Here is a 25,368-nt window from a genome sequence, read left to right on the forward strand (position 1 = left end):
TGTTCCTCTCCGCAGATGCTGCCAGACCTGCTGAGTTTATACAGGTATTTTTATTTTTGTTTTGGATTTCCAGCATCCGCAGTTTCCTGCTTTTATCTTAGTTCTACCCAGCACCCTGGGCCCATATTTATCACTCAACCAATAACATCTTGAAACAGATTTAGTCATTTAGCATTGTTGCTTGTGTGGTCTCAATGCAAATCGATTGCCAGCTTTTCTACATTACAATGTGACTTCACTTCAAAAACACTTGCTTGGCTGTAAAGCACTTTTGAGGTAGAGTTTGTGAAAAGTGCAGTAGAGATAAGTACAAATTAGGATTTCCAGAAACACTCAGAGGCTTTTATTTCATTTTGCAATAAGGCCAACATTTATTGCCCATTCCCCAGTTTCCCTTGAGAAAGTGGAAAAACTCAGCAGGTCTGGCAGCATCAGCAGAGAAGAACAAAGTTGACGTTTTGAGTCCTCATGACCCTTCAACAGAACTAAGTAAAAATAGGAGAGGGGTGAAATATAAGCTGGTTTAAGGTGGGGGGTGGGGGGAGGTGGTGGGTGTTGGTTGTAGGGACAAGCAAGCAGTGATAGGAGCAGATAATCAAAAGATGTCACAGACAAAAGAACAAAGAGGTGTTGAAGGTGGTGATATTATCTAAAAGAATGTGCTAGTTAAGAATGGATGGCAGGACACCCAAGGTACAGATAGTTCTAGTGGGGGAGGGGTGAAATAAGACTAAAAGGGCATAAAAGGTATAGATTTAAAAATAATAGAAATAGGTGGGAAAAGAAAAATCTATATAAATTATTGGGAAAAAAAAGAGGGGGAGAAACAGAAAGGGGGTGGGGATGGAGCAGGGAGTTCAAGATCTAAAGTTGTTGAACTCAATATTCAGTCCGGAAGGCTGGAAAGTGCCTAGTCGGAAACTGAGGTGCTGTTCCTCCAGTTTGCATTGGGCTTCACTGGAACAATGCAGCAAGCCAAGGACAGACATGTGGGCAAGACAGCAGGGTGGAGTGTTAAAATGGCAAGCAACAGGGAGGTCTGGGTCATTCTTGCGGATAGACCAAAGGTGTTCTGCAAAGCGGTCGCCCAGTCTGCGTTTGGTCACTCCAATGTAGAGGAGACTGCATTTGGAGCGACGAATGCAGTAGACTAAGTTGGGGGAAATGCAAGTGAAATGCTGCTTCACTTGAAAGGAGCGTTTGGGCCCTTGAACGGTAAGGAGAGAGGAAGAAGGGGCAGGTGTTGCCTATTTTGCGTATGCATGGGGAGGTGCCATAGGTGGGGGTTGAGGAGTAGGGGGTGATGGAGGAGTGAACCAGGGCGTCACGGAGGGAACGATCCCTATGGAATGCCGCTGGGGGGTGGTTGAAGGGAAGATGTGTTCGGCGGTGGCATCATGCTGGAGTTGGCGGAAATGGCGGAGGATGATCCTTTGAATGTGGAGGCTGGTGGGGTGATAAGTGAGGACAAGGGAGACCCTATCATGTTTCTGGGAGGGAGAAGGCATGAGGGCAGATGCGCGGGAGATGGGCCGGACACGGTTGAGGGCCCTATCAACGACTGTGGGTGGAAAACCTCGGTTAAGGAAGAAGGAGGACATGTCAGAGGAACTGCTTTTGAAGGTAGCATCATCAGAACAGATGTGTTCAAAGGATCATCCTCCGCCATTTCCGCCAACTCCAGCATGATGCCACCACCAAACATCTTCCCTTCACCCACCCCGGCGGCATTCCGTAGGGATCATTCCCTCCATGACACCCTGGTCCACTCCTCCATCACCCTCTACACCTCAACCCCCACCTACGGCACTTCCCCATGCATACGCAAAATATGCAACACCTGCCCCTTCACTTTCTCTCTCCTCACCGTCCAAGGGTCCAAACACTGCTTTCAAGTGAAGCAGCATTTCACTTGCATTTCCCCCAACTTAGTCTACTGCATTCGTTGCTCCAAATGCGGTTTCCTCTACATTGGAGACCAAACGCAGACTGGGCAACCGTTTTGTACAACAACTTCGGTCTGTCCGCAAGAATGACCCAGACCTCCCTGTCGCTTGCCATTTCAACACTCCACCCTGCTCTCTTGCCCACACGTCTATCCTTGGCTTGCTGCATTGTTCCAGTGAAGCTCAACGTAAACTGGAGGAACAGCACCTCATCTTCCGACTAGGCACTTTACAGCCTTCCAGACTGAATATCGAGTTCAACAATTTTAGATCTTGAACTCCCTCCTCCATCCCCACCCCCTCTCCGTTTCTTCCCCCTCCCTTTTGTTTTTTCCAATAATTTATATAGATTTTTCTTTTCCCACCTATTTCCATTATTTTTAAATCTATACCTTTTATGCCCTTTTAGTCTTATTTCACCCCACCCCCACTAGAGCTATCTGAACCTTGCGTGTCCTGCCATCCATTCTTAATTAGAACATACTTTTAGATAATATCACCACCTTCAACACCTCTTTGTTCTTTTGTCTGTGACATCTTTTGATTATCTGCTCCTATCACTGCTTGCTTGTCCCTACAACCACCACCCCCCCACTTCTCTCCCCCCACCTTAAACCAGTTTATATTTCACCCCTCTCCTATTTTTACTTAGTTCTGTTGAAGGGTCATGAGGACTCGAAACGTCAACTTTGTTCTTCTCCGCTGATGCTGCCAGACCTGATGAGTTTTTCCAGGTATTTCTGTTTTTATTTTGGATTTCCAGCATCCGCAGTTTTTTGTTTTTAATCCCTTGAGAAAGTGGTGGTGATGAGCCACCTTCTTGGACAGCTGCAGTCTATGTGGTGGTGAATCTACAGCTATATTGCTGTTAGGGAATGGATTTCAGGATTTTGACCCCGTGACAGTGAAGGAATGACAATATGGTTCTAATGCAGCTTGCTGTGCAAATTGGAGGGTAACGTGAAGGTAGCGGTGTTCCCATCCATCTGCTGCTCATCGTTCTAAGTGACACAGGTCATACGTTTAGAAGGTGCTGAAGTCTTAATGGGTTGAAATGCATCCTTTCACAACACACTGCAACCAATGTGCCAGAGGTGGAAGTTTTTTTTATTCTATGATGGGACATGGGCGTTGCTGGTTAGGCAGCAATTTTATTGCTTATCACTAATTGCCCTTGAGCTGGTGGTGGTGGTGAGCTGCCTTCTTGAAGTGCTGCAGTCCCTGTGTGTAGGTACACCAACTGTGCTGTTAGGTAGGGAGTTCCAGGATTTTGATCCAGTGACAGTGAAGGAATGGTGATATGATTCCAAGTCAGAATGGTATGTGGCTTGGAGGGGAACTTACATGGGAACACCACCACCTGCATCTGCTGTGGCTTGGAAGGTGCTGTTGAAAGAGCCTTGCAGAGTTGGTTCCAATGAAATGAGCTTTGTCCTGGATGGTGTCAAAACTTTGTTGGATTTGTATTTATCCAGGCAAGTGGCATGTAGTCACGCACACCTGACATGTTTTGTGGATGGTAGAAAAGATTTGGGGATTCAAGAGGTAAGTTACTCTCCACAGAATTCACAAGCTCTGACCTGCTCATAGCTACTGTATCATTGTGGCTGGTCCAGTTCAGTTTTTGTTCAATGCATGTTGATGGTAGAGATTCAATGAACGTAATGCCATTGAACATCAAGGAGAAGTGGTTAGATTCTCTCTAGCTGGAGATGGATTATTCCGTGGCACTTAAGTAGCAAATTATATTTGTGCCACACCAGCCCAAGCCTGAATGTTGTCCAGGTCTTGCTGCATGTGAGCAGAGACTGCTTCCGTATCTGAGGAGCTGTAATGCACAGTGTCCATTTCCAAATAATTGAACATCCTCACTTCCGACCATGTGATCGAGTGAAGATCATTGAAGATGGGGGCCTGGGGCCTGGTGGCCCTTAGGAATTCCTGTGATTAGCATACACAGTCCAGTGTTTAGATTCACGAGGTTGGCATCTCATTTTTAGCTTTGCCTGGTATACTTTTCTGCACACTATTGAACTAGAGTTGATCCCCTTACTTGATGGCAAAGGCAGAGTGAGGGATATGCTGAGCCATTAGGTTAGATTATGGTGGAATATGCATATGTAAATATGTATATCCATATGTAAATAGAATACAGTTGAGCTAGATCAATTCTGAACCTATTCTATTTAATGCAGTGGCAGTGCCACACAGCACAATAAAAGGGCACCCTCAATGTGAAGACAGGACTCTTCCTTGGAAGTGAGAAGAGATTTGCTGGTGGTATTCAAAGTCATGAGGGGCCTGGACAGAACAGATAGGGAGAAACTATTCCCATTGCTGGAAGGATTGAGAAAATAAGGCACAAATTTAAGGTAATTGGCAAAAGAAGGAAAATCTTTTTCGGGCAACAAGTGGTTAGGATCTGGAATGCACTGCCTGTTACTTGTTGGAAACACAAGGACTGTGCGGCAGTCACTCCTACCAATACTGTCACAGACAGATGCAGCTATGACAGGTAGACTGACGAGGACATCTTCAAATAAGTTTTCCTCTCAAGTTGGTTCTCTGGTTTCAGTTGTGTCCTTTAAGGCTTGGCCAGCTCAGTCAGTAGCAGTGCTCCAGAGTGAGCAAACTCTGGGGTTTCTTTTCACTTCAGACACCATTTCCCACAATTAGCATCCCTCATCTTCAGAAGCACAGAAATCAAATTACTGGCAAGGACTCAAACCAATGTCTTCACATCCTGTGCGTGAGAGAAACCCTAGGTATAATCCCAGCTCTGGGTACATTGTGTTCAGCCCACCCAGTGAAAACAAGGAACAAAAGATTTATCCCTAGGACAGACCTCCCAATGTCATTATCCTGGAGCTCAGCTCCAGTAAATAAAACTGCAGAATATAAAAAGGTATTGGGGGAAGATAAATACTCCTCTTAAACTCCCCTCCTTTTTTTGTCTAGACCACACCAGTGTCAGTTGCAGAACAGTTTTGCAACCTGCTCATCGCCAAGATCACTAATCCTGCCAATTGCATATGGTTGAGTATGAGGTCACCTCATGCCAACTTTCCTGGCCATTTTCCCTTTGCTAAAGGTTGCTTTAAAAAAGGTGTCAGCTGTGGCTCAAGTTGATAACATTCACATCTCTGAAACAGAAGGTTGTGTGTTAAAGTCTCGCTGCAGGATTTGGGCACATAAATCAAGGTTGACACTCCAGTGCAGTACTGGAGGGAGTGCTGCACTGTCAGAGGTGCCATCTCACTGTATTTAAACCAAGGCCCTGTCTTTGCCCTCAGGTAACTGTAAAAAATTTCATGGCACCATTTTGAAGAGAAGCAGGGGAGTTAACTTCAGTGTCCTGGCCAATATTTATACCTCAAATCAACATCACAAAACACAGCTATCTGGTCATTAACAGTGCTGTGCACAAATTGTCTGTGCACTTCCCACAATAGTGACTACATATCCAAAATACTTCACTGGCTGTAAAACACTTTGTGATGTCCAGTAGTTGTGAAAGACAATATAAATGCAAGTTTTTTTTTTGCTTACGAACACAATTTCACAGTTGAGATTAGGAACAATATTGTGCAAGTGGATAGAAATTGCTCAGGCGAGGCCAGCTTCCATCACACTCACTTTGGACAGCATGGTTAAATAAAGAAAACAGACAGACCTGCGTTTATAATCATAAAATCATACAGCACAAAAACAGCCATTCAGCCCATCATGCCTGTGCTGCCTCCTCGAAAGAGCAAATAAGTGAATCTCATTCTGGCACACTCTCAATAGGACTGCAAGTAACTCCAATTCCCTTTTGAAAGTTACAATGAATCTGCTTCCACCGTCCTTTCATGCACTGTATTCCAGATCACAACAACTCGTTGCATTAAAATAAAACTCGATTCACTTCTGGTTCTTTTGCCAATTACTTTATATCAGTATATTCTAATTACTGACCCTCACTTCCAGTGTCTGGAATACTTGGGATGGAAAGATTTGCAAGGCTATAAGGAAAGAGGGGCGGTGAGGAACTAATTGCATAGCACTTTCACAAAGCCAGTTCAAACACACAATGGGCCGAATGGCCTTGTGCTGTGAAATTCCGTTTTACATGGAAACTGGCTGTGAGCCATCTCCAGTTGCTAGACATGCAAATGAGAAATTTCACATGTAGGAGATAACTTGTGTTGCAAGAACAGTAACCGTGAAACTTATGGGACAAAAACTGTAATAAAAAGGTGTAAATCAGAGCCAATAAAAACATGTACTGTTCACTTTCAGAACAGCAGCATCAAATCATAATTGGGACCAACGGGTTGTGAATGAATGTCTGATGAATCGGCCCCTAGATCAATATAAAGTAAAGGTTTTGTTACAAAACCTACAAACATTAGCATTACAGCAACAGGGGTTAAGTTTCCACCTCACAGATACCATCTTTAGCCTGCACTCCACAGATACAGCAACTGATATAATCAATTCAGAATCTTCAGCAGGGTATGTGGCAATTAATGGATGCTTCCTGCCCTCTTCAAGACACAAAACTGTTGCCAGAACACATCTCCACAGCACAGGAGACAGGGCACTTGTCACAACTTTATTACCACCGCCCCCCCACATTCGGCAAATTGCTTTCTCCTCACTCAACTTAACCCAGTTCTAACTGTGTTGACCCTCTGTTGTTCTGGAAGAGATCAGAACAGGTCAATACCAGGGATCAAACTCAAGACTTTTCCAATCTGTGTGGTTCATGTTGAACAGACACTGGCATTGTCCAGTTGGGCCGAATGGTCTGTTTTTGTGCTGGAAATACTTAAATAACACATCTGACAAGGTAGCCAGAGACCACTTTCTAGTGGTCAGACACTGCTGCAACATTGTTGCTGATGATGACAAGAGGTTCAGATTCTTATCTATCCAGAATAACCCTTTATCACAACATCTGGACTTTCCATAGTGATTTATAGCCAATTAAGTACTTTTGAAGTGTAGTGCAGTCACTATTGTACTGTAGGAAATGTGGCAACCAATTTGCAAACAGCAAGCTACCACAGAAACAGTGTGATAGGACCGGATAATCTGTTGGTTGAGGGATAAATATTGACCCCCAGGAAGAACTTTCCTGCTCTTCAAAATAGTGCTGTGGGATCTTTATGTCTACCCAGGGCCTCAACCGCTATCTATCCCTCCCTCCTCTCTGTTTGGCATCACATCTGAAAGACAGGGTCTCCTTCAGTGCTTCACTCCCTCCATACAGCACTGGAAGTGTCAACCCCTGGATTACGGGCTCAAGTCTCTGAAGTAGGACTGCAATCTTCTGACTCAGGTGAGAGTGTGCTACCCACTGAGCCATGGTTGAAACATCCACTAAAACAGGAGAAAATGAAACTTGAGTTTAACTTCTCTTTTCTTTTAAAATTCATTCACGGGATGTGGGTTTCGCTGCCTAGGCCAGCATTTATTGCCCATCCCTAATTGCCCCTTGAAGATGGCAATGAGCTGCCTTCTTGAACCACTGCAGTCCATGTGGTGTATGTACACCCACAGTGCTGTAGGAAAGGAGTTCCAGGATTTGACCCAGCAACAGTGAGGGAACAGCAATATATTTCCAAGTCAGGATGGTGAGTGACTTGGAGGGGAACTTCCAAGTGGTGGCGTTCCCATCTATCTGCTGCCCTTGTCCTTCTAGATGGTAGTGGTTGTGTTTGGAAGATGCTGTTTAAGGAGCCTTGGTGAATTCCTGCAGTGCATCTTGTAGATGGTACACACTGCTGCTACTGTGTGTCGGTGGTGAATGTTTGTGGTTGTGGTATCAATCAAGTGGATTGCTTTGTCCTGGACAGTGTCCAGCTTCTTCAGTGTTGTAGGAGCTGCTCTCATTCAGGCAAGTGGGGAGTACTCCATCACACTCCTGACTTGTACCCTGTGGACAGACAGGCTTTGGGGAGTCAGGAGTGAGCTACTCATTGCATGATTCCTAGCCTCTGCTCTTGTAACCACAGTATTTAATATAGCCAATCCAGTTCAGTTTCTGTTCAATGGTAACCCCCAGGATGTTGACAGTGGGGGATTCAGTGATGGTAATGCCATTGAACATCAAGGGGCTATGGTTGGATTCTCTCTTGTTGGAGATGGTCATTGCCTGACACTTGTGCAGCGTGCATGTTACTTGCCACTTGTCAGCCCAAGCCTGGATATTGTCCAGGTCTTGCTGTATTTGGACATGGACTGCTTCAGTATCTGAGGAGTCACGAATGCAGAACATTGCATAATCATCAGCAAACATCCCCACTTCTGACCTTATGATGTAAGGAAGGTCATTGATGAAGCAGCCGAAGATGGTTGGGCCGAGGATACTACCCTGAGCAATTCCTGCAGTGATGTCCTGGAGCTGAGATGACTGCCCTCCAACAACCACAACCATCTTCCTTTGTGCTAGGTATGACTCCAATCAGTGGAGAGTCCCCCCCCCCCATTCCCATTGACTCCAGTTTTGCTAGAGCTCCATGATGCCACACTTGGTCAAATGCTGCCTTGACGTCAAGGGCAGTCACTCTCACCTCAGGAGTTCAGCTCTTCTGTCCATTTTTGAACCAGGGCTGCAACGAGGTCAGGAGCTGAGGGACCCTGGCGGAGCCCAAACTGGGCATCAGTGAGCAGGTTATTGCTAAGCAGGTGCCACTTGATAGCACTGTTGGTGATCCCTTCCATTACTTTACTGATGATGGAGAGTAGACTGATGGGGCGGTAATTGGCCAGGTTGGATTTGTCCTGCTTTTTGGGTACAGGACATACCTGGGCAATTTTCCAGATAGCCGGGTAGATGCCAGTGTCATAGCTGTACTGGAACAGCTTGGCTAGGGGTGCCGCAAGTTTTGGAGCACAAGTCTTCAGTACTATTGCCGGAATATTGTAAGGGCCCAAAGCCTTTGCAGTATCCAGTGCCTTCAGCCATTTCTTGATATCACGTGGAGTGAATCGAATTGGCTGAAGACTGGTATCTGTGATGCTGGGGACCTCTGGAAGAGGCCGAGATGGATCATTGTGAATGCTTCAGCCTTAAGTTTTCCACTGCTGAGCTGGGCTCCTCCAGCATTGAGGATGGGAACATTTGTGGAGCTGCCTCCTCCAGTGATTTGTTTAATTGTCCATCTGCGGCGGGACTGCAGAGCTTAGATCTGATCTGTTGGTTGTGGGATCGCTTAGCTCTATCACTTGCTGCTTATGCTGTTTGGCAAGCAAAGAGTCCTGTTTTATAGCTTCATCAGGTTGACACTTCATTTTTAGGTATACCTAGTGCTGCTCCTGGCATGCCCTCCTGCACTCTTCATCTGAAAGACAAATGCTCTTATAATATTACACTTCAACCCTCAGGTGGTGTGTCAGCCTTGATTAAATCCCAGAGCCTTAAACTATCAGGCCAAAGCCTTAACTGGGACAGGAGGCAGCCATTCACTCCCACCCCTGCCACACCCTCTTGTGCCTGTGCTACTATTCAATTAGATCATGACAGAGCTGTATTTTAATTCCATTTACCCACCTGGCTTCCATAATCCATTGATTTTTTGTTCGGTAAGGGCATCAATGTGTTCTGAAATTTTCAATTGACCTTCAGCCTCAATAGCCTTTAGGGATGGGGAAGACTGTGTGATTTCCAGTGTGTGTGAAGAAGTGCTTCCTAACATCATCCCTGAACAGCCTAGCTCTAATTGTAAGGTTATACACCCTTATTCTGGGCTTCTGCCACTCCTACACCAAATGAAATGGTTTCTCTTTATCTACCCCATCAAATCCTTTAATCATCTTAGGCACCTCAGTAAGCACTCTTCATCTTCTACACTCAAAGGAATACAAACTAAGTCAATGTAACTTGTCCTCATGCTATAACTATTTTAGTGTCAGTATCAGTTAGTTACCAGTTCCATAGCTAATATAACCATTTTAGTCCCAGTATCATTTAGTTAGCAGTTCCATAGCTTCAAAAAAAAAAAATCTGGATGAAAAAGCCCAGTCCTCTGCAATTCAAGTATACAAACTCAATCTCCTCCTGCCAGCTATGATTGCCTATGTTCAAATCCAGGTAATTTGACCACCCAACTGACGATAGTTTGCCACTAATTGCCAAGGTCAGTCATAATAAAGTGATGGCTTGGGCGTCAAATGCTGATTCATTGCGTCCCTTGAAGACAGCTGAACCAGCTCCTGGCTGCGGCTAAGATCACATCATATACAAGAAGCAGCTTTAAGTCCAATTAAGTCATGATCAATGGACAGGTTCCGATCACCTAGAGGAATCGGAAATTAATTTTCCATTTTTTTTTTACATCCAGCGGGCTTTTTGTTTTGCTGTTTCCAGGAAATTCCGTGGCACCAAGGACCACCTTGACAATGATGCAACATCTTGTTTCATACAGAGCCTTTAATGTAGTAAAACATCCCACAGCGCTTCATAGGAGTGTTATCAGAAAATTTATCAGCCACATAAGGAAATACTAGGACTAGATTTTTGCTATACACTTCCAGCACTCAGTTTTTTCCTCATTTACAAACATATCACGTCTCCTGGATAGCAGCTATGGTTCAATGGCCATCACTCAAGTCAGGATAAGGGTTGAAGGCCCCACACCACAGAGATTTTTGCATAAAGCCTCAGTTGAAACTCCCAGTGTAGTAGTGTTGCACTGTTAAAGGTAACATATTTCAAGTGGGATTTTAAACCAGTCCTGCCTGCTCTCCCAGGTAGAGATATAAAAGATCCCACAGTCCTATTTCAAAGAGGTCCCCCTGGTGTCTTGCCCTCAGCCAACATCACCGTAAGAGAAATTCTAGTCATTTTTTTTTTGTTGCTTGCTGTGCACAATTTCAATTCCACATTTCAATTGGCTACACTTTAAAACTGTTTCATTTGCTATGAAGCACATTGGGACTGACTTCCTGAGGTTATTACATGCATTATATCATACTTCCTTTCTGGTTACACAAATAGCACATTTGTAATAGTGATTTCATTCAATTGGATGCAATTAATCTTGCTCCAGAGACTGAAAGGGACTATGACAACTGCTTCCAGAAAATACTATAGGACACATGACTCAAAGCTAGAGTGATACACAAAAAAAACACTCTTGACAAGACAACTGCTGCAGTTAAGGGCAATCAAGGAATGTTAAATTGAAGCCTTAAGCCAGAATGTAACCTTAACCTCTGTCCTAACTATAGTGTATGAAAGTCAGTCAGACACCTCTAAAGTGAACTGAAGGGCCCTCGTGCCATGATTCTGCATATTGGGTGTAAAGCAAGGACGATCACGTGAAAATAGAACAGAATAGATGCAGGCCCAAGAACAAGCAGAGAGTGATAGATCGCTCAGCCTTTAACCCTATACACACCCAATTACACGCACCCCCCCCACCCCCCTCCCCCTGGGGCGATGGATTGTCGGGAAGACTGAGCCGGAGGTTTAACATATTATGCAGGAGAGCAGCAACGCTATGCAGCAATGTGCAGGGGATCAGGACAATAAAGCTCCGCGCATCACTGCAGCCACATTGCTGGTGGCGCCACTCTCACCCTGGCCACATTAAGCAAGGTGGTAGGGGGGAACCATGATGTATCGATTTTCAATTCAGGGAACCCCCAACACTGTTGCCGCCTACCGCCCTCAGAAAGAGAAAAGATTACAAAGTATCGACTGATTGTTCCCCACAAATTGATACTCACGCTCCGTTCCTCAGCGCCCAGGAACTGCACCGCTCACGTGATCCTCCCAACTGCCAGAAGCTGGCGGCGGCTCCTTCTGATTGGTCCAGGCAGGGCCGGCCCCGCTCTCCCATTGGCCGACCGCGCCGTCACTCCTATGACTTCACCCAGAACGCCGCGGCGGCTTCCCTCGTGGAGCATGCTGATTGGAGGAGCTGGGACGAGGAAGTGGCCGCCGATTGGCTGGAGACAGGACAGGTGCCGGAGGAACACGTGGCCGTCAGCCAGAGCCTGGCGGGAGAGTGGTGACTGTGGGGGAGGGGAAGCAGGTCATGACTCAACCAATGGCGATGAGAATTGCACGGGGTAATAATGGGAGGTGGTTGGGGTGGGGAAGAAGAGGATTTGGGGAAAGAGCAGGAAGGTAGTAGAAGTAAAACCGGAAAATGCTAGAAGGACTATCAGCATCTGAACAGAGACAAGAGCCAATGGGTTTGGGCAAAGTTATAATAGGGTAAACTGGAGGAACAGCACCTCAGGGGCTGGGATTTGTGTAGACCCTTCGGGCTGTACAGCTCACAATGAATGTCTGCCAATGATTGTAATATTCATTGTTTGTACTGATGCACCTTGTGATTCATGTTGTAAAAGTTGAACCTGATTGTATTTTTGTGATGGTGATTTTGAAATGTTGTTGAAGATTTATGAATAAAGTATATTTTTGCAAAAAAAAAAGGAACAGCACCTCATCTTCCGACTAGGCACTAAACAGCCTTCTGGACTGAATATTGAGTTCAACAATTTCAGATCTTGAACTCTCTCCTCCATCGCCACCCTCTTTCCGACCCCCCCCCCCCCTTTTTTCCTAATAATTTATATAGATTTTTCTTTTCCCACCTATTTCCATTATTTTTAAATGTATTTCCATCCATTGTTTTATCTCTACCTTTTTAGCCTTTTTCGATTCCTTCACCTCACCCCACCCCACCCCCACTAGGGCTATCTGTACCTCGCTTGTCCTGCTTTCTACCCTTAATTAGCACATTCCTTAGATAATATCACCACCTTCAAAACTTCTTTGTCCTTTTGTCTGTGACATCTTTTGGTTATCTCCACCTATCACTGCCCCTCTATCCAGCTCTACTTGTTCCACCCTTAAACCAGCTTATATTTCACCTCTCTTCGATTTTCACTTAGTTCTGTTGAAGGGTCATTTGGACTCAAAACGTTAACTGTGTTCCTCTCCACAGATGCTGCCAGACCTGCTGAGTTTTTCCAGGTATTTTTGTTTTTGTTTTGGATTTCCAGTATCCGCAGTTTTTTGCTTTTATATATAATAGGGTCATTCTGCCTTATTCAGCATCTCCCAAACACCACTTGCAGCTTAGTCAACGTAACACGCAAAAGGTGGCCATTCAGCCTATTGATTTTTTATTTGTAACAGGATGTAGGCATCTGTGGCTAGGCCAGCATTTATTGACCATCCCTAATTGCCCTTGAGAAGGTGATGGTGAGCTGCCTTCTTGAACCACTGGTGTCCATCTGATGTAGGTACACCCACAGTGCTGTTAGTAAGAGTGTTCCAGGATTTTGACTAAGCAACGGTGAAGGAATGGTGATATATTTCCGAGTCAAGGTGATATGTGGCTTGGAGGGGAACTTGCAGGTGGTGGTATTCCCATTCATCTTGTGCTCTTGTCTTTTGAATAGAAGTTGAGTGTTGGATGGTGCTGTGGAAGGAGCCTTGGTGAGTTGCTGTAGTGCATTTTGTAGACGGTGCACACTACTGCCACTGTGCATTGGTGGTCAAGGGAGTGAATGTTGAAGGTGGTGAATGTGGTACCAATCAAGAGGGCTGCTTTGTCCCAGATGATGTCAAGCTTCTTGAGTGGCATTCAAGCTGGACAGATCCATGGAAATGGGGAGCATTCCATCAGACTCCTAACCTGTGCATTGTAAATGGTGGACAGGCTTTGGGAAGTCAGAGGTGAGTTACTCACTGCAGAATTCCCAGCCTCTGGCTTACTCTTTTAACCATAGTATTTAAAAGACAGGACCAGTTAAGATTCTGTCAATGGTGACATTGCCCCAGGGATTTAGAGATGGTAATGCCATTGAATGTTAAGAGGAGGTGATTAGGCTTGGGAATGGTCATTGTCTGGCATTTGTGTGGCACAAATGTTACCTGCCACTTATTGGCCCAGATCTGGGTATTGTCTCAGTCTTGTTGCATATGGACATGGACTGTTTCATTACTTGAGGCATTGCAAATGGAACTGAACATTGTGGAATCATGAATGAACTTCCCCACTTCTTACATTATATTGAAAGATAAGTAGAAACTAGGAGCAGGAATAGGCCTTTTGGCCCTTTGAACCAAATGACTTTTGAAGGAAGGTCATTGATGAAGCAGTTGAAGATGGTTGAGCCTAGGACACTACCCTGAGGAACTCCAACAGCTGTGTCCTGGGCTGAGATTCTTGACCTTCAATAATCACAGCCATCTTCCTTTGTGCTAGGTATGACACCAACCAGTGGAGAATTTTCCCCTTGACAATTTTGTCAGGGCTCCTTGATGCCACACTTAGTCAAATGCCTCCTTGATGTGAAGGGCAGTCACTCTCACTTCACATCTGGAATTCAGTTCTTTTGTCCATGTTTGGACCAAGGTTGTAGTAAGGACTGGAGCCAAGTGGTCCTGGCAAAACCCAAACTGAACATAGATGATCATGTCTTTGCTGAGTAAGTGCCACTTGATAGCACTGTCGACGACACCTTCCATCACTAACAATTGAGAGTAGACTGATAGAGCAGTAATTGACCAAATTGAATTTGTCCTGCTTTTAGAGGACAGAACATACCTGAGCAATTTTCCACTTTACCAGTGTAGTTGTACTGGAACTGCTTGGCTAGGGGCATGGCTACTTGTGAACACAAGTCTTCAGTACTATAGCCCAGATGTTATTGGGACCCCAAAGAGATGCAGGGAGAGAGATCAGGGGTGGGGGAGGGTGAGAGGACATTGCAGCAGTAAAGAGATCATGAAGGTGAACGATCGCAGGGAGGAGATCAGTGAGAGAGATCATGGAGAGAGGTTGTGGGTAGAGATCAGAAAGAGAGATCACAGTGGGTACCGATCACGTGGGAGAGAGATTGCAGGAGATAAGTCACCTGCCTGATCTGGTAGGCCTCACCTCACTTTAGTTTCTTACAAACCTGGGCTGGGGCTGTTAAAATCCAAACACAATCTGAGGCATTCAGCCTCATCTAAATATTATCATGACAATCAGGTTTTAGCGAGTGTTCATGCTGAGGCCCAGATTAAGATCATCATTTCAAGTGAAATGACAGCATTACAAACTACTCCCACGCTCGGAACTCTCCTTTCCTCTTGGGTCCTGTCTCTGCACAGCTTTCCACTCTGAGACTTGTCAATCTTTCAATAATTGATTGCTCTCTTGTATGGTGGTTATTCATCACAGACGTGGTGCGTAAAAGGGGTAAATCACAAACACTCATAAATTTAACTCATTGAGAGATGCAATCAGGAAAGATATCAATGAAAGGGAAAAGTAAAGAACTTGGATTTTTGTAGATCCTTTCAATACCTCACAACATCCTGAAGCTCTTTACAACCTACAAAGTACTTATGTGCAGTGTTGCAATGTAGGAAATGCAACAGCCAATTTGCATGCAGCAAGCTCCCACAAACCACCAAAAAACAAAATGACCAGGTAATCCGTTTTACATGTTGGCAGAATACAACTTGCATTTATATAGCATCATTAAGTTAGTAAAACGTCCCACGGCGCCTTACAGGAGTGTTATAAATAGAGTTTGACAGTGGCAAGAACTCCCCTGCTCTTTCTTAAATATTGGTTATGGGACTTTGAGCCTCATCTGAAAGATGGCACCTCTGACAGTGCAGCACACGCTCGGTACTGCACTGTGCGTATCCTCTTGGATTGCAGGTTTAGGTCTCTGGAGAGAGGCTCGAACCCTTGACCTTCTGATTCGTGTTTTCGAGCATGAGAGAGTTTCTTACAGGGAATGGTTGACACCGAGACCATGCCAGGGAAGAGTAGACAAACATTCGGAACAGAGTAAGATACATAGCTACAAGGAAAGGACACAGTAATAGGATCAGCTCTCTGTTGCTGTATGCCGAATGGCCTACTCCTGCTCCTAAGTCCTATATTCATAGCCCAGGTACAGCATCAATGGCCTCCTATGCTTAAACTTGTATGGTTCTATAAAAAAGTTTGCACTTGGAACTTTTCATTGCTCATTTGTTTTTGCAATTTTTGCATTGTTGGGAGTGGTTGGATCTCTTATTTGTGTGTATGAGTTCCCCTCTGAGAAAATATAAGACAGCTTGCATTTATATAGTGCATAGAGAAATACAGACAGAGAAGTGTCCCTAAGAGCGGATTAGGCAAAAATTGGCACTGAGCCACATAAGGACAGATAACCAAAACGCTTGGTCAAAGAGCTGGGCACCTTAAAGGAGGAGAGAGAGTGAGGGGTTTAGGGAGGGAATTCCAGCGTTTGGGACCCAGACAGTTGAAAGGATGGCCGCTCAGATGAAAAATCAGGAGAAACAGTGAGAGATAAATTCTGGAATGGCTGGTCCATTGAGTAAGGAGGGGGGGGGAGTTCTGGATAAAAAAAGGGCCAGAATTTAGAGATGGCAGATAAGCAGGACCTGTTTGGTAACACCAAGTATTGTTTCAGGGATGATTGATGAAGATCAGAAAATGCCCGTTAGTTTAATCTTTCCTTAAGTTTTGCCATTTTGATCTTCACTGTAAAAACCCACCTCTAGCTCAATAAACAGTTTTATCCCTTTCGCCATCTGCAGACAAATGCGTAGAATTCAATCTCTCTCCTTTCTTAACTTTAGAATGCTATTATAACCTATTCCTGTTAAATTTTGCTCAGAGCATTTTACTTAATACCTCTAATCTTGCAGGAGGCGTAGGAAGAATTGTAAGGCAGGTTATCCGTAGGTCAGAGACATCGGGCTGGATTTTACCTGTCCCCGCCGGGCATGCTTTCGATGGAGGGATGACATGTTGGGCGGGTGTCCAACCCACCACCTTCCGGCCCACCCTTGAGCTCACTCCCATAACACAGTAGGTGGGCCGAAAGCGGCATCCCAGCCGCCTAATTAAAATAAGTATGACTGATGAGGGCAGTGGGCGGGCCATTTTGGTAAAAACATGTTTAAAAGGGCGGAAAGGAACGGGGGGGGGGGGGGGGGGGTTACTATTTTGTGGGATACCCTTTGCGCATCCCCCCCTAAGAGAGTCCCCACCCTTTCTTCCTACTCACCTGCTCTCCGAAACCCACCATCCCCACCTCCCTCCTCATGTTGGCCAAACCCTGCCCACCCAATAGACCGTACTTACCGCACTCTGGGATCCATTGCGCCTTTCTCTCGGGACTGATTGCAGTCCCGGCAGTGCCCACCAATGAGACCTTGGCGCTGTTGGGACTGCTGGCACCCACTGTGGACATGTCAATGGGCTGCATATTACAGGGGGCCGGATTGCTTGCCCCACACACAACACCTCCCCACCCCCCCCCCCCCCCCCCCCCCCCCCCCCCCCCCCGGCAAGGAAAGTTGGCTGGAAGCCAACTCCCTCCACACCAGCCCACCCCGTAGCCATAACACCTTGTGAGTGGGCTAAATTGGCGGAGAGTGGGATTTCCACCCCTCACCGGGGAAGAGGTCTCGCCCTCGGGAGCTAACAGCCAATCTGATTGCCGGCAGCTTCAGCCAGAAAGAAGACCACGGCTGCCCAGGAGAGGTAAGTCCTGACGTTTTAGGGCAGGGAGGGATCCGAGAGCCATGGAGGGGGGTGGGGGGGAGCCTGGGTTTTGGAGAACAGGTGTGTGGAAGGCGGTGGGGGGAGGGGTGACATCTTAGTGTGCACCCAATGGGCACAGGACACCCCCCTGAATGAGATGCCCCCCCGCCTCCTTCCTTCCCACCTAAGCCTTAAAACCTGGTCTGCCCACTCCAGCCCAGCTGCCCACAGGAGCTGTATTTTGGCATGGGCAGTATGTTATCCAGGTCAATAGGCTTTCTAACAAGCCTCATTAATCTTTACTTGCTTACTTACATATGGTGGAACCTGCCCACTAAGCATATTATAGGGGTCAGCTCAGGAGTGGACAGGAAGGTGGGGTGGGGTAGCCACCTGACATATTTTACATGCCCCCCCCCCCCCACCAAAAACACACCTGGCAAGGAGACCATAACATCCAGCCAACTAGTGTCCACTTAGAATCAGAGGTAATAGAAATGCCTCCGTCCCCCACTCTCCCTCCTCCTCCTCCTCCATACTGGGTATGCAGGATCGTGCAGTGCCCGAAGGATATCCTAGGGAGTGAAATTTAACATTGGTGAGGCCGGAAACAGATCTGTCACCCATTGTGTTCCCGGCCCAATGCTCCTATCCATTTAAGAAGGAAGATTTGAATTTCTATAGTGCCTTTCCCATCCTCAGGACAAAGTGCATCACAGCCAATGAAATATTTTTTAATTGTAGGAAACAATGGCAACCACTTTGCACAAAGCAAGCTGCCAGAAACAGTAATGGGATAAATGACGAGATCATTTGTTTTCACAAATGTTGGTTGAGGGATAAATATTGGCCCAGGTGATAGTGGAGGACTCTTCCACTTTGCTTCGAAATATAGGTTGGGATTTTCTAGCCCCGTCATGACCGGACCTGCCGCAGGAGATTCAGCAGCCCAGCCAGAAGTCAATTGACTTTCAGCAGGAGCAGATGATCCCAGTGCCAGTCGGAGCCAGAGAATCCCACCCACGACCTCTTACATCCACCTGAAAGGACAGGGCCTCGGTTTAACTGTTCACCTGAGAGAGACTTCGTTATTATTACACCCTCAGATTCAGCCTGGACTATGGGCTTAAATCTCTGAAGTGGGACCTGAACCTATGACCGCCTGATTCAGGAGGCAAGCATGCTATCCACTGAGCCACAGCTTCATTCACATCTATGGTAAGGAAACTTGGGTAAAGTGTATAAAGGGCAGCCTATTTGCTACGCCTGGTTTTCACCCCACCAATGCCCCCATCCCCCACCCAGCCCCCACCCTACTTATGTTGTCTTCACAGAATTAAAACCAAGATGGAAATGGTCTTTTCTCCATAATTACAGGAGCTGAGATTAGTCTCATTCTATGTATGCACATTTCAGCAAGCAATGAAATCATAGATTCATCTTCTCATGACCTTATGCACTACCCTTACCCAAACTTTTATTTAGCTGCCTTGTGTTTTCCTCCCTCCTCTCCTGCAAGTACCGACTGTTGCTGGGAAACAGTTTAATTAATTATAATATTTAAATGACACTAACCCCTTCCTGCATTTGAGCATTGAGACAACCTTCTGATAGGAACAGTGAACGCTGGAGGTTTGAAGAGATGAGGGAATTAAAACCCAAAGCAACCAAATCATTTAGGGGATTGTAAATAAATGTTTACATTACTTGTCCTTGATTTAACGTGCAGTGATTAAACACAAACAGTTCTGTTGCCATGTTCAATGTGTTATCAAATGAGACCATTAGATGCAAGTCACTTAATTACCCATCTTGTTTACAGACACACAAAGTGAGGCAAAAGACATGGACGGAGTCCTGTGTAGCCTTGTTCATAAGGTGGGTGGGTGTAGGTAAAGAGAGCTCACAGAATTAAGAACAAGGCGGAAATGGTCTTTCTCCCCAATTACAGGAACTGATATTAGTCTCATTCTATGGATGTACATTTCAGCAAGCAATGATATTATATTCACCTTCCAATGATCTTAAGCACTACCCTTACCCAAACTTTCATTTTTCTCCCTTGTCTTTCCCCACCCCCCCCGCCCCTCTCCTGCAAGTACCGACTCTTGCTGGGGAACAGTTTGATTAATTATAGTATTTAAATGACACTAATCCCTTCCTGCATTTGAGCATAAGACAATAAGTGTTGATAGGCTAATTTGATAGCTAGATGCTAGAACAGCACTTTCCAGAAAGGATCACTTACTGACATCAGGGAAAGGACCCCAGCTCATTTATTTATTTTATTTATTTGTTCATGGAATGCAGGCATCACTGGCTAGGCCAGCATTTATCGCCCATTATTAATTACCCTGGAGAAGATGCTGATGAGCTGCCTTCTTAAACCACTGCAGTCCACGTTGTGTAGGAACACCCACAGCGCTGTTAGAGGATGAGTTCAGTGACACTAAAGGAATGGCGATGTAGTTCCAAGTCAGGATGGCGAGTGACTTGGAGGGGAACTTGCAGATGGTGTGTTCCCACTTGTCTGATGCCCTTATCCTTCTAGATGGTAGCAGTTGTGGATTTGGTAGGTGCTGTCTAAGGAGCTTTGGTGAGTTGCTGCCACTAAGCATCAGTGGTGGAGGGAGTGAATGTTTTGGATGGGGTGCCAATCAATCGGGCTGCTTTGTCCTGGCTGGTGTCAATAGAAACAGAAAAATAGGAGCAGGAGTAGGTCATTCAGCCCTTCAAGCCTGCTCCACCATTCAATATGATCCTGGCTGATCCTCTATCTCAATGCCATACCCCCACTCTCCCCGTACCCCTTGATGCCTTTAGAGTCCAAAAATCTATCTATTTCCTAAATATATTCAGTGACTTGGCCTCCACAGCCCTCAGTGGGAGAGAATTCCACAGGTTCACCACCCTTTGAGTGAAGAAGTTTCTCCTCATCTCAGTCCTAAATGGCCTACCCCATATCCTAAGACTGTGATCCCCTGGTTCTAGACCCCCCACAGCCAGAGGAAATATCATCCCTGTGTCCAGTCTGTCCGTCCCTGTCAGAATTTTATGCACATCAATGAGTTCCTCTCTCATTCTTCTAAACTCCAGTGAATACAGGCCTAGTCAGCCCAATCTCTCCTCATATGACAATCCTGCCATCCCAAGAATCAGTCTGGTGAACCTTCGCTGCACTCCCTCTATGGCAAGTATATCCTTTCTTAGTTAAGGAGACCAAAACTGCACATAGTACTCCATGTGTGGTCTCACCAAGGTCTTGTACAGCTGCAGTAAGACATTCTTACTCCTGTACTCGAGTCCTCTGGCAATGAAGGCCAACATACCATTTGCCTTCTTAACTGCTTGCTGCATCTGCATGCTTGCTTTCAGTGATTGGTGTACAAGGACACCCAGGTCCCTTCGTACATCAACATTTGCCAACTATCACCATTAAAATAATACTCTGCCATTCTGTTTTTCCTACCAATGTGGATAACTTCGCACTTATCCATGTTATACTGCATCTGCTATGTATTTGCCCACTCACTTCACCTGTCTAAATTACCTCGAAGCCTCTGAATACCCTCCTCACCACCCAGATTCCCACCTAGTTTTGTGTCATCAGGAAACTTGGAAATATTACATTTGGTTCCCTCATCCAAATCATTGATGTATATTATGAATAGCTGTGGCCCAAGCACTGATCCCTGTGGTACCCCACTAGTCACCACCTGCCATTCCAAAGACCGCCCATTTATTCCCACTCTGTTTCCTGTCTCAATCTATGCCAATGTATTCCCCCAATCCCATGTGCTTTAATTTTCCACACTAACCTCTTATGTGAGACTTAATCAAAAGCTTTCTGAAAATCCAAATACACCACATCCACTGGTTCTCCCTTATTATTCTGCTAGTTACACTCTCAAAAAACTCTAGTAAGTTTGTCAAACATGATTTTCTTTTCATAAATCTATGTTGACTTTCTAATCCCGTTGATATTTTCTGTGTTACGTTATCACATCCTTTATAATAGATTCTAGCATTTTCCCTACCACTGATATTAGGCTAACCGGTCTATAATTTCCTATTTTTTCCCTACTTTTTTAAATAGTTGGGTTACATTTGCTACTCTCCAATCTGCCGGGACTGTTCCCGAATCTACAGAATTTTGGAAGATGACAACCAACACATCCACAGTTTCCATGGCCACCTTCTTTAGTACCCTGGGATGTAGATTATCAGGCCCTGGGGATTTATCAGCTTTCAGTCCCATTCATTTCTCCAGCATTGTTTTTTTTAGTAATACTAATTTCCTTCAATTCCTCCTTCTCACTTGACCTTTGGTTCCCTAGTATTTCTGGGAAGTTATTTGTGTCTTCCTCCATAAAGACTGTAGAGACCCTATTTTTTTTATTTTTCTTGGACTGTGGCTTTAAAAATTGGACTGTGCCTTTAAAAACTACCATGACTACAGTTGAAAGACATGTTCACTGGAGCAGGATGAGGAATATCTACAAGGTTGCTAACCTGGAACATTGATTGCCATAAGAGAACAGGATGGTGCCGGAAAGGAGCTCTGGATAGAGGGAACTGCCTAATGACAGCACTTCAATTGGTTCCTGACCAGGTGACCAGGTTTTTGTGTGGTAACAGTGCAGGGAGAACAACTCCTAGCCTGCAATGGGAAGACCTAAAACCTCTCTCTCCTGTGTTTGTAAGATTCCAGCAAATCTGTGATAATAGCTAGCTGGCTATATATCACATCTCTGTAACCTGCTGAAAACCCCTGTCAAGAGGAAAAGGGAAAAAAAGCACCAGTAGAGGCATTGGGCAGAATTTTGCCATCGGTGAGCAGGGGGCGGGGCCCACTCGCCGATGCGTAAAATGATGCGGGATAACGTCAGGAGGAACCCCCCGACGTCATCCCGCCCCATTTAAATTTTCAGGAAGGCGGGGGCGCAGCAAGATCAGCTGTGGGCCCACCCACCTGTCAATGGCCAATTGAGGCCATCTAAACAATTAAGGGACCTGCCTGTCCAACCTTAAGGCTGGCGGGCAGGCCAGGAGCCCCGGCAGCAAATAGAGAAAACATGAAGTCTCATCCAGCGGCGGGGTGAGTTTCATGCAGGTTTTAAAAATTTTAATAAAATTATTCGGTAAATTATGAACAAGTCCCAATTCAGGTGACATTGTCACATGAAGGGGACATGTTAGGGATTTTTTTTTTATTTTTAATATTTTTCAAAGTCCAGGTGACCTCCCTGAGGCTGCACTTAGCCTCAGGGAGATGTACACTCTTTCGTGCGCATGCGCAAAAGAGTGCACTGTTGCTTTTAGGGAATCTTAGTGCTTCCCGGCAGATGTCATGCTGGGCGGGCCTTAATTGGCCCGCCAACGTAAAATGGCGGTGCAGCCCGCTTCGCTGGTGGGGATTGGCTCCAGGCCCGCCGGAGATTGGGTCGGGCTCACCTGCCCGACAGGCAGAAAACTGCCCATTGAAAAGCAAGTTTTTCAACCAGTGAACCACTGACTGAAAGTGCTGGGAAACCACCTTGTGTCATCAACAACAAACTGCAAGGAATTTGGAAGACATCAATTAAAATCAACCCACCTAATCCTGTACTCCAGATTGGTGCTATTGAACTGTTTTATCCCACCCTTAAAATTCATGTTGTGTGTGTGTGTGTATTCTGGTTTAAGGGGTAGAGTTTAAGTTATAGCGTTAGAAGTTAGCAGTTCATATTTATTCCTCTTGCCACTAGTTAAAGACAATTTGTTCAATGAACAGTTACTTACTTATTAAGATTACAAACCTGGTGCTTGTATTCTGTTAACCTATGTTAAACAGTTGGGTAGAATTGGGGCAATCTGGTGGTTTGGCCAAACTTTTCACATTTGTCGCGGAACAGTGAGGCTTGATATTACTGCACACTATACCCAGTGAGTCGTGACAAGACAGAACTAAAGTAGTTGTTTAATTGCTTTGCATATCCTTGTTCTCTATTATAAATTCTCCTGTTTCAGACTGTAAGGGACCTACATGTGTCTTCACTATTCTTTTTTTCCTTACATACTTACAGAAGCTTTTATAGTCCTTTATGTTCCTTGCAAGTTTACTCTCATGCCCTTTTTTCCCTTCTTAATCAATTTCTTGCTCCTCCTTTGCTGAATTCTAAACTGCTCCCAATCCTCAGGCTTGCTACTTTTTCTAGCAACTTTATATGACTCCTCTTTGGATCTGATACTATCCTTAATTTCTCTTGTTAGCCATGGTTGGGCCACTTTTCCTATCATGCTTTGCGCCAGAAAGGAATATATAACTATTGCAATGCAAAAATTAATTCCTTAAATATTAGCCATTGCCTAATGAAGTTCCCCAATCTATCTTAACCAACTCACGTCTCATACCTTCGTATGTGCCTTTGTTTAGATTTAGGACCATAGTTTCAGATTGGACTACTCCTTGAGCTGCATCTGCTGTTCCCATGCACCTGCTGCCTTTGTCCTTCCCGGTGGTAGAGGTCCAGTGTTTGGAAGGTGCTGTTGAAGGAGCCTTGGTGAGTTGCTGCAGTGCATCTTGCAGATGGTACACACTGCTGCTACTGTATGTCAGTGGTGGATGAAGTGAATGTTGAAGGTGGTAGATTCAGTGCCAGTCAAGCAGGTTGCTTTGTCCTGGATGGTGTCAAGCTTCTTCAGTGTTGCTGGGACTGCATTCATCCAGGCAAGTGGAGAGTATTCCATCACACTCCTGACTTGTGGCATGTAGATGGTGGACAGTCACAGGAAGAGGAGGTTATTCAGGCCCTCAAACTTTTTCTGTAATTCAATTAGATAATGATTTAGCTGTATCTTAACTCCATCTACCTGCCCTTGGTTCCATAACCCTTAATACCTGTGTTACAGCATGCTCAGGACTCTGAGTTGCTGTGGCTATGGATAGTGATGGTAGAAGTAACAATGTTCTGTTCATTAAGTTCAGGAATCTCTCTTACTGTTGATATGTGTTGCAACGACTTGCAGGTTGACACTCAGCCTGTTTGGTCATGTTATGAACGCATCTACCTCAGCCATCAAGTGCTGGGGCAGGTCTCAAACCTGGGAGCTTCTGGCTCAGAGGCAGGGATGCTACCCACTGTGCCACAAGACTCTTACCCAACAAAAACCTATCAACCTCAGTTTCAACATTTTCAATTGACCCTAAATTCAACAGCTTTTTGGGGGCAGAGAGTTCCAGATTTCCACTACCCTTTATGTGAAGAAGTGCTTCCTGAATGGCCTCACCCTAATTTTAAAGTTATGTGCCCTTGCTCTGGACTCCACCCACCAGAGGAAATAGTTCCGCTCTACTTTATAAAGTACTTTAATCACCACAATTAGATCAACCCCTTAATCTCCTAAACTCAAGGGAACCCAAACCTACATGCAACCTGTCTTCATAATTTAACCATTTAAGCCCCCATATGAGTTCCTGGCCTAAAGGCACTGAGGTAAGTTCGTAGAATCCTTGTTTTTTTAATTCATTCATGGATGTTGGTGTTGCTAGCAAGCCAGCATTTATGACCCGCCCTCATTGCCCTTGAGAAGGTAAGATGGTGGTCAAAAAAACCCCACTTGCACACTCAGCTTTTCGTCAGAACTAATTTTCCACAAAATGCCCACCAAGTGTTTAAAGTTCACCCGCACACTGCCATGCCAAGTAGGCAAAGTTAGGTCACATGACTAAGTCTATCAATCATTTTTTTAACTTATTAATGGGAAATCATGGAATGATAGTGTGCAGAAAGACGCCATTCAACCCACTTTATCTATGGCCAACTCTTTGAAAGAGTTACCCAACCCAATTAGCCACATTTTTCTGATTTGATTCCAGCTTTTCTCTCAGTTTAGGAATGGGACTGGTACTGACTGCTATAGAAATGATG

The 25,368-nt window shown here is 45.2% G+C and overlaps 1 protein-coding gene across 1 annotated transcript in view; it reads right to left on the bottom strand.

Annotated features, from left to right (window-relative positions):
* Nucleotides 1-11,732, bottom strand: part of canx (calnexin) — a 56,087-nt gene extending 44,355 nt beyond the window's left edge. The window contains exon 1 of the mRNA XM_041193251.1: nt 11,667-11,732. The gene's annotated coding sequence lies outside the window, so the exon portion shown is untranslated. The remainder of the gene's footprint in view (nt 1-11,666) is intronic.
* Between the last annotated feature and the right edge of the window lie 13,636 nt (nt 11,733-25,368).

Source organism: Carcharodon carcharias, chromosome 8, assembly GCF_017639515.1.
Source record: "Carcharodon carcharias isolate sCarCar2 chromosome 8, sCarCar2.pri, whole genome shotgun sequence".
Lineage (NCBI taxonomy): Eukaryota > Metazoa > Chordata > Chondrichthyes > Lamniformes > Lamnidae > Carcharodon > Carcharodon carcharias.